This window comes from Triticum urartu, chromosome 5A, assembly GCF_056163025.1.
Source record: "Triticum urartu cultivar PI428250 chromosome 5A, HENAU_Tu73, whole genome shotgun sequence".
Taxonomy (NCBI): Eukaryota; Viridiplantae; Streptophyta; class Magnoliopsida; order Poales; family Poaceae; genus Triticum; species Triticum urartu.
The window spans coordinates 192,330,723-192,339,422 of NC_141877.1; positions in this window are offsets into that span (position 1 = coordinate 192,330,723).

The window sequence follows — 8,700 nt, forward strand, 5'->3', positions numbered from 1 at the left end:
TCTCCAATTAGAATAGTGTGTCCATGCACAGATGCAATGTGGCCAAACGATGTCTGCCATCGGTATCTCAAATTCAAACCAATCTAACCTTGTTCAATGTGTATACATTGCAACATGCACATTTCCAAACCACACCACGCAGATCTCCGTTATATTCATGCACGCATGGGTTTCAAACATAATGATCTCTTATTCAAATATTTTAATTCAACTTTACATTGATTATGACCTCACCTAGTCTTTTACACCCACACATTGGTCTTCTCTTTATAATTGTACCACTAACTTTCTCTCATGCATGGATGCACACACACTACCAGTCGACATTATCCATCGCACACATGCAATCTTTTTCATCAGGTCGGTCTCCTATGAAGGCACACACACACATTCCCCTCTCCATCATATCGGTCATTCTTTATCTCTCACGTGTATGCGCAAAGATCGACGTTCCTCTATGTGTGTGTGTGTATAGCTAGGTCTTTCATAGTTTTCCACATAAAATGATCAATCTATATATCTAGTGAGGTCTCACCCTCTTTGCCACGTCCACATTGATCAATCTATACCTCTCTATATAGGATTACATATATAGCTAATACACCCACATTAATTATATATCCAACGCCCCCCTCTCATCATCCATGCCTTCCGCTTCATCTCTCAGACGCGCGCACAATGGCAAAGACAGGGGGCAGCAAGGGCCCTGCCCCCCCTAACATCACTATATATCGAGGCTAATATGAATGTGATCATTAGACAATTGCTGGTAAAAATGGTTTAAGTTGATGAATTGGCCCTCCTCGTAAAGGATTAGCAATGCTTGGCCCCCTAGCTCATGGGACATTTTTCATGGCTTCGCCACTGTGCGCAACAGTGCACGTTCTCGCACCCTCTCTCTAAATATCAATCTCGCAGTTGTGCAGTCCTTCATAGTCTCCCTCCACTCGGCCCCTCGCACCATCGTCTAGCCCCCACCGGATTTTGGCACTTGTACAATCTAGCAGACTCCATGGTTGAACTTAAGCATAATGCACAAATCTCAAAACGACGGTGGTTCTCCTTTGTTCTAGAATCTTCCGTATCCTAACTGCCCAAACTTTTTTTCTAGTTGAATTGCCATTATTTGTTTTTACTTTATGCTTTACAATGCACAATTCCATGAATCATAAAATAGATTAAGGGCTTCTTTGATTCAAAGGATTCTCGAAGGAATTTTGGAGGATTCTAATCCTTAGGAATTTTTCCTATCTTGGTTGTTTGATTCGTAGGATTGTAAACCACAGGAATATTTCCATATGATTCATTTGCACTAGTTTTCATAGGAAACATCCCATCCACTCAAACTTATTTGAAGGAATTCTGCGTTTTTTCTATGCACAATCAAACACTCGTACCATCTTGTAGGATTCAAGACAACATTCCACTCTAATCCCATGTTCTTCCTATTCCCGCGTTTTAGAAATCCTACGAATCAAAGAGGCCCTAGGTTTTTTATAAAAACTAATTGATTTTGAATGAGATGTACTATAAGAATTAAACGAAGGTCTACATCAGGCATATATGACTCAGAGCTTACATGCTACATTGTGGTATTTATTCGTAATTTGGTTGCAAAATCTGACGCATGCAGTGCACGTGTACCTTACTAGTACTTCAAGTATGTGCAAAACACAATGGCACGCTACACAGTGCCTCTCTTACAGTTCATGAAGCCACGTGGCACATGTGGAGGCATTGTCGCGACATCGTTGTGTGGATTGATCACAGTGACGTGCTGCTGGTTCAGGAAGAATGTACTCGCCATGCACGCACTCATTCCCTCGCACGCACACGCAGGTACACGGGCGGACGCAATTTTGTACCAAGATCCACCCCATGTGATAATTTGACGCGTGTAAAGTCCTTCACTTCATTGATGGTCAAATAATACAGCGCGTGCCAATTGAGTGGACGTGAGGGCGGAATAAAGACATGCGCGCAGTACTGCGCGCATGCGAGTAGTTAAATCATGGGTTGCTAGTAGTAGTACTTCCATCGGTCTCCTTCGTATTTTGTGCCAATTTTTGGCAGTACAATAATATTTACGCATCTAAGCAGTGTTGTCTACTTGTAATTTATGTTCCACTAAACTCATCGGGAGCCGTTTCGGGCCTCGAAACCAAAAACCATCAATTAATCTTTACCTTGTTCCCATCAAATTCGAAATTACTAGTGCTACAATTAAGTGCAAGCCTGATCAAACCTACCAGTACGTACCAAACCTGAACATGTTCCCACTATGCAGGTTTTAGTACTAGTGCTAGTACTTAGGTTATAAAAAGGGGAACTACCTAACCGAAAATTACTCTACCTTCCTCCTCATAAGTCCTCCTTCTTCGTCCGTCCTTGCCATGGCCGGTGTGCAGAGCTCTAGGTCGAGAACTACTTGTAACAAGGGAGCGGCAACCAAGGCTGCGGAAAAAAAGAGAGGGCTCGCCGCCACACAGAGACCTCGAAAGATCTCTCACGGGTAGGCGATGGCTCCCAGGAGCGCCCTAGACGCGGAGGCGAACATGCGGCGCTGGAGTCGTTATCCCTCGACGGCATGCCCGATCAACTCAGTAAGCACCTCAATAAGCAGAAGGAGTTCATCTATGGCTTGGTGGAGCTGCTGAAGGAGAGCCTCGACGACATGTCCGTTGAGCTCAATGAGCAGGTGAGTTGACCGCCGGCTTGGTAATGCTGCTGACGAAGAGCATTGCCTCGAAGAAGAAGGCGACTGGCGAAATCCTGCAACTTCAGGAGGACAAGGCGAAGCTCTACCACGAGCTCGACCTGCTGAAGGAGGAGAATGCCGGCTGGAAGAAGCTGCATGAGAATAGTAGTTCCTCAATGAAGATGTTGCAGGCCCTCGTCATGGAACAGAAGGAGGAGTTGGCGAAGCTCCACATCGAGCACCCGGCTGTTGTCAAGGTACATAATGCGGCCGTGGAACAGATGATTAAGGCTCGCGTCGAGAAATCCCGCATCATGGACACAATGATGAAGATGGCGGAGGAGACGCGCAAGGAGATGTAGGTCGTGGAGGCGATGAAGAAGTAGTTACGACTCCGCGGCCAGCAACCCTTCTTGTAGTGAGAGGAGTGCCCCAGACTTGTGTGTGTGTCTTCCTTCTTTTTTTGGGATGATAATCCTCCTTCTTTTGCTCCTGTGTTTCTTATTTTGCTTCGGGTGTTTGGCCGCACGTGTCACCTTCTCTCGGAGGCATGAATAGAACAATGCTAAAAATGAGATGACTAGCAAATTAGATCATTCTTTATCGCCAATAGAACAATGCCTCTTGCTAGTAATATATAATAAGAGTAGAGAGTAGAGGATATGGCACTGGGCTGCCGTGTTTCGTGCTCCTCCGTCATACTCCAGTGGAAAACATGAGTATACTGCACGGTTCTTTGCTCCTCCTCAGGTTGTTGGCACATTTATACGTGCAGTCAAATCACAAGGCCCCGGCTTCTAGCAGTAATGAGCCGTCAAATCACAAAGGCCCTTGCCTCTCATGAAAAGGAGTAAGCTAGACTACCCCGCCCTCTAGCCTTTTAAAAAATGTATACATTTGTATAGTAGTAGTAGTATCGATGGATTGCGCCATGGAGCAAAACTAACAAGATGTAATTAAAGAAAAAAGGTGGTACATATAGAGAGCGCTCGTCGCCAAATTAGGCATATACTATATGCCACTACCCACTATGAAGGTACTAGTAACATAGACTAGTAACTAGTCTATGCTAGTAACATAGACTAGTAACTAGTCTATGCTACTCTCCACTATGACCAGCCAAAGTCAAGGCGCGGATACCAACGAGGGACTGGTTGTGTCTATACTTGGACAACTCACCCGACTGCATGCGCACCAGGCTGAGGAAGCTCGTGTCGTGTTGGTGCCGTGTGCAGCCCGCACATTCATCAGTCTTGCTGTAAGTCGCATTAGATGCTATATGGGTCCGTCGGATCTTACATCAAGATCCATGCAAAATTTTCTTTTCAGATTTTCTTTTTTCTCTCTTAAATCTTAGTCGAGTGAGACATTGCCACACCATTAAACAGAGGTTCGGGCATCATTAATGGAGACCTTGGGAGAGAGGTGGATGACAGATGGAGGTCAAAGGGCTCGCACGCCTCCTATACTCAAATAGCTACCCTACACGGTGCCTCCGAGCTAATAAAAAAAGGGGACGCGTGGCGGCACGTAAATGGTAAATAGAACGCCCATAGTTTCAATAATACTTGTGTTTTCGATTGTAATGTGACATCACTTGTTCCAATATGACTTTGTTGGTTGTTAATGTGTGCGCCTTTGCAAATCGGACAGCAAAATTACCACTGCATGTTGGTGCCATGTCATGACACCAAGCCAAGTTTCATGATTTTCATGCGTGTTTCGGATATACAGGAAATAAAAAACAAGTTTCTCAATGTTTCCAGCCGAGCCATGATGCCCAGATGTTTGAATTTCATTCCCATTTCTGGCATGGGGCCTAGAAATTTACCCGAGGAAACACATGTGATTCGGCAACCAGCTTTGGTGCACTGGAGCATGTGCTTGTATCTAAAATTTGAATTATGCACACAAAGGTGACACGTTCCCTCTCAGAACTATGAGCCTTCTTGAGAGAAGCTCCGGTTTGCAAGAAACTTATACCAAAACTTGTTCCTATTCTGCAATTTTTTTAACACAGCATGGTAGTACGATGACATGACACCATGCCAAGTTTCATGATTTTCAGGAATGTTTTGGATTTACAAGAATTTTAAAACCAAGCTTCTCAATGTTCTCGGCTGAACCACGATGCCCAGATGTTTGAATTTATTCCCATTTCTTGCATGTGACCTAGAAAATCACCCAAGGAAACACATGTGTAACATCCCAAATTTTCAATTTGGAATGTTATACATTAGATCATCAATGCATATCATACTTTATTTGCATTTTGGTTGATCCTAGAAATTCTACGCAACTCAATGACCCATGGAGAGAGTTGGGGATTTCGTTATTTTCATATTCGAGTCTTCTCAAATTTTGAGAATAGGATCATTTGATTTTATTTATTTTATCATCAATTATTTCTATTACAAAAATATGAGAGAGGGGATAAAATGACTTTCCCGAAATAAAGAAATATTGAGGATTTAATAATAAAATCAAATAGGATTTTATTCTGGAGTTTTTCGGTGTTTTATTTGAATTTAGGAAAAGTGCGTTTTTCAAAATTGCATTTCGGTCCCAATTAAATGTTCACCTTGTGAGGCTTGATTTTAGAAGCCCGTGAAAATTTATTTCGGAATTTTTGGAGTCATTTAATATTTCTTTTTATTTTTCTTCCGAGCGAAATAATTTAAAAAAAACGAACCGACCTAACGGGCCGTGTCCGACTAGGACTCTGGCCCGGCTAGGCAATATAAGCCGGCCCAGCCCCCCCGGGAGGAAACCCTAGCCGCCAGACCCGCCCGCCCTCGATCCCCGTGCCGTCGCCCCACGCGCCGCCGCCGCCGCCGAGGTTCGCCGCCGCCTTGTTTTCCGAGCCGTCTTTTAAAAAAACAAAACAAAAACCGATCGGTTTTCATCGGTTTTCGCTGGTTTATTAGTTTTGGTTTTTTTTTAAAAAAGATCGGTTACCCGGTTTTTTTTGCGAGCGTTCGTCGTTTTCCTTTTTCTCGGATTAAATCCGCGATTTTTCTGATCGCGATTCCTGATCCGATTTTCGTTTTGGTATAACTTTTCGCTCGTTTATCGGAATCAGGCGATTCAAGCGCCTAGAGTTTCGTCTCAAAACTCTCTATCCGTTTAATCAACTTAAACAAGATTTTGCTACTGTAAAATTTGCCCTAGATCCAGATTACTAGAACGAAGTTGTTTTCTTTCGCCGTTTGACTTTCGTTGCTTCGTTCGATTTGATTCTTTTTGCCAAATGGAGTTCTTAAGTTGAACCTTCTGGTTAGATCTCTTATTTGAGTTTTACATGTGCATTAGCTGAGTACTTATTGCATGCTCGTTTGTTTGTTTGCGATAGAGTATCCGGAGTGCGCCGCCTGTTACTTCGAATCGCTAGGTTTCCCGGATCATCAACAAGGCAAGTAACACTTTGATCATACCTTTTCTACTACCTAGTTTTATTGCATTAGATCAAACCTCTCACATTGCATGATTAGGATCTAATTAAATTGTGGGATGGGAAATAGATGAGGTAGTACCTATTACCAGTTTATTTTTCAAACCTTTGGGAGTTACTTCTACGTTTGCTTATCATGCCATGCTATGCTAGTAGACGTGGATTGGGTGAGTGAAATCCATGACAGATGTGAGATTGTTAATTAATGGTTTATCTAAGGTGGCAACTTAAACACACATCCGGGTGGATTGATGCACCTGGGTATTCTTGGACTTGCCTGTTTTCTTTTGGACCGCCACCCAGGCTCAAAGGGATCATGAGACTATTCATACTAGAAACTTCCGTGTGCAGCCACAAGCTATTATGGGCTCTAGCATAGTTGACTGAGTTGTGCGAACTCTTACAGTGGTAGACTAGAAGATGTAGGGGATGTACGTGGTACGGTCTACCCGATCGTAAGGTGCTAGCGCTTCTAAAAGACTATGTCTCAATCATCTGTCTTCTCAAACACCATGTAGTGCGACAAACCAAACGGAGGCAATCGAGTCTTGTGGGGAAAAGTGCGCAAACCTCTACAGAGTGTAATAAACTAATCATGGTTAGCTGTGTCCCCGATTATGGACATCTTGAGTATCTAGTACCTGGATTTTCATGTGAATCTCAACATGTTACTCTAAATTAATTTTGTTGGGTTATGTTTAATAACGATGCTTAATAGGGATTGAGAATGCTGTCAACCATTCTCAATGTTTAACAACTACCATGATAGTTAAATAAATTTATTCCTTTGAAGTAGGGAAAAATTGGCTTTACGCAAAAACTATAACCATAGAGCTTTCCACCAGCCAAATATGCATATAGTATAGCTGTTTCATTCCATTACTCTCTATGTGTTACATTGCCAACATATTCCATGTGCTGACCCGTTTCGGGCTGCAACGTTAATGTTGCATACTTTTCAGACGACGATTAAGGAGTTTTTAGGTCATGGTTCTATACTCAGTGATGCCGTTGGAGTTGATGGACTCACTTATCTTCCAAGCCTTCCGCTGTTATCGCTATTAGATGGCCTTAAGCCATATTTATTGTAATAAGTTCTCTTTTGAGACACTCGATGTAATAAGTGTGTGATTGCTATTCTGCTATAAATCCTCCGAGTACTGTGTGGTGTCAGCATTACTAATCCAGGGATGACACCCGAGCACAGAGATCAGACTGTTTGAGGTCTGGTCGCTACAGAGATGGTATCAGAGCACATGCTGACTGTAGGACACGACCACTAAGCTAAAAGCCATAGATCACTATTCACTCTCTTTTTTTCTGACTTCTCATATTTTCTACTCTTTAGTATGGCGGATGCAAGGAACAACTTCACACAACCGGATGAAGATACACCCTTTGGACGACACTTGAAGGAAGTCACTAGATACCTGAACATAGGAGTACCAAGCTTCACGGGAACCTACAACGGCACTTTATCTGAAGAAGAGCGCTGGATGATTCAAGTTCAAGTTCCAGGAAGGACGTTCATGCCAGTCACTGAGCCCATAGAGTTTTCATTTGATGCACCAACTTGGAGTCTAGGAAAGAGCATGACAGCTCACATCGCCATGGGACGCATTGGAGAAGTCTACCGCAAGGATCTCAAGGATACTATCTACCAGATTTGTGGGCGCCGAGATGAACACTGGGAGATGATCAGCACCAGGAAGGATAGATCAATTGCAACTTTTATCCAGGAATTAAACCAACACATTCGACGCCAGGAGAACCAGATGTGTGCCGACATGACAGATCTGAAGAAGGCTAAGACTAGAATCAAGGAACTGGAGGAAGAACTCAAGGCTACACGTGAAGATTATGAAGAGGAAATTGAAGTATTGGTGGAGAAGAATGATGACCTGATCAAGAAGATTGGAATATTTATGGGAGGCCCGAAACCAGTAGATGAAGACGAAGAACCCAAGGAGATTAGCCCGGAAGACTACATTATCATCGACGGCACCGACTCGGAACCAGACAGTAGCGATGATGACTATGTTGATGAAGCAGGAGCAGATATCATGGAGTCTGCAACCGAAGAATATTTCTAGTAGACCACCTCATCAGTAGTAGTAGTCCACCATGTAAATATAGTAGTCCGAGCACTTTTGCAATAGATAGATCGATTGTATGCCCTTGTTTGATTGATTGAAGTGAATTGTTTGCTTTTGCCTCATGTGCATATGGGTAGTGTTTTCTCTTTAGACCCCCTCTATTCTTATATCTCATCTTTTCTGAACCCACAGATGACTCCGAGACGTGACCCCGGGTTTGCTTTCCCACCGGAGCTCACCCAGTTGATCCAGCAGCAGAACACATTGATGTAGTTGCTAGTCCAGAATCAGAATCAGGGGAACAACAACAACAACAACCCACCACCACCACCACCTGTTGACCACTTAGCCCGTTTCCTTAGGCTGAATCCGCCGGTGTTTTCCAGTAGCACCGAGCCGATAGTAGCAGATGATTGGCTCCGCAAGACAGTTAGGGAGTTGACCACAGCAGGATG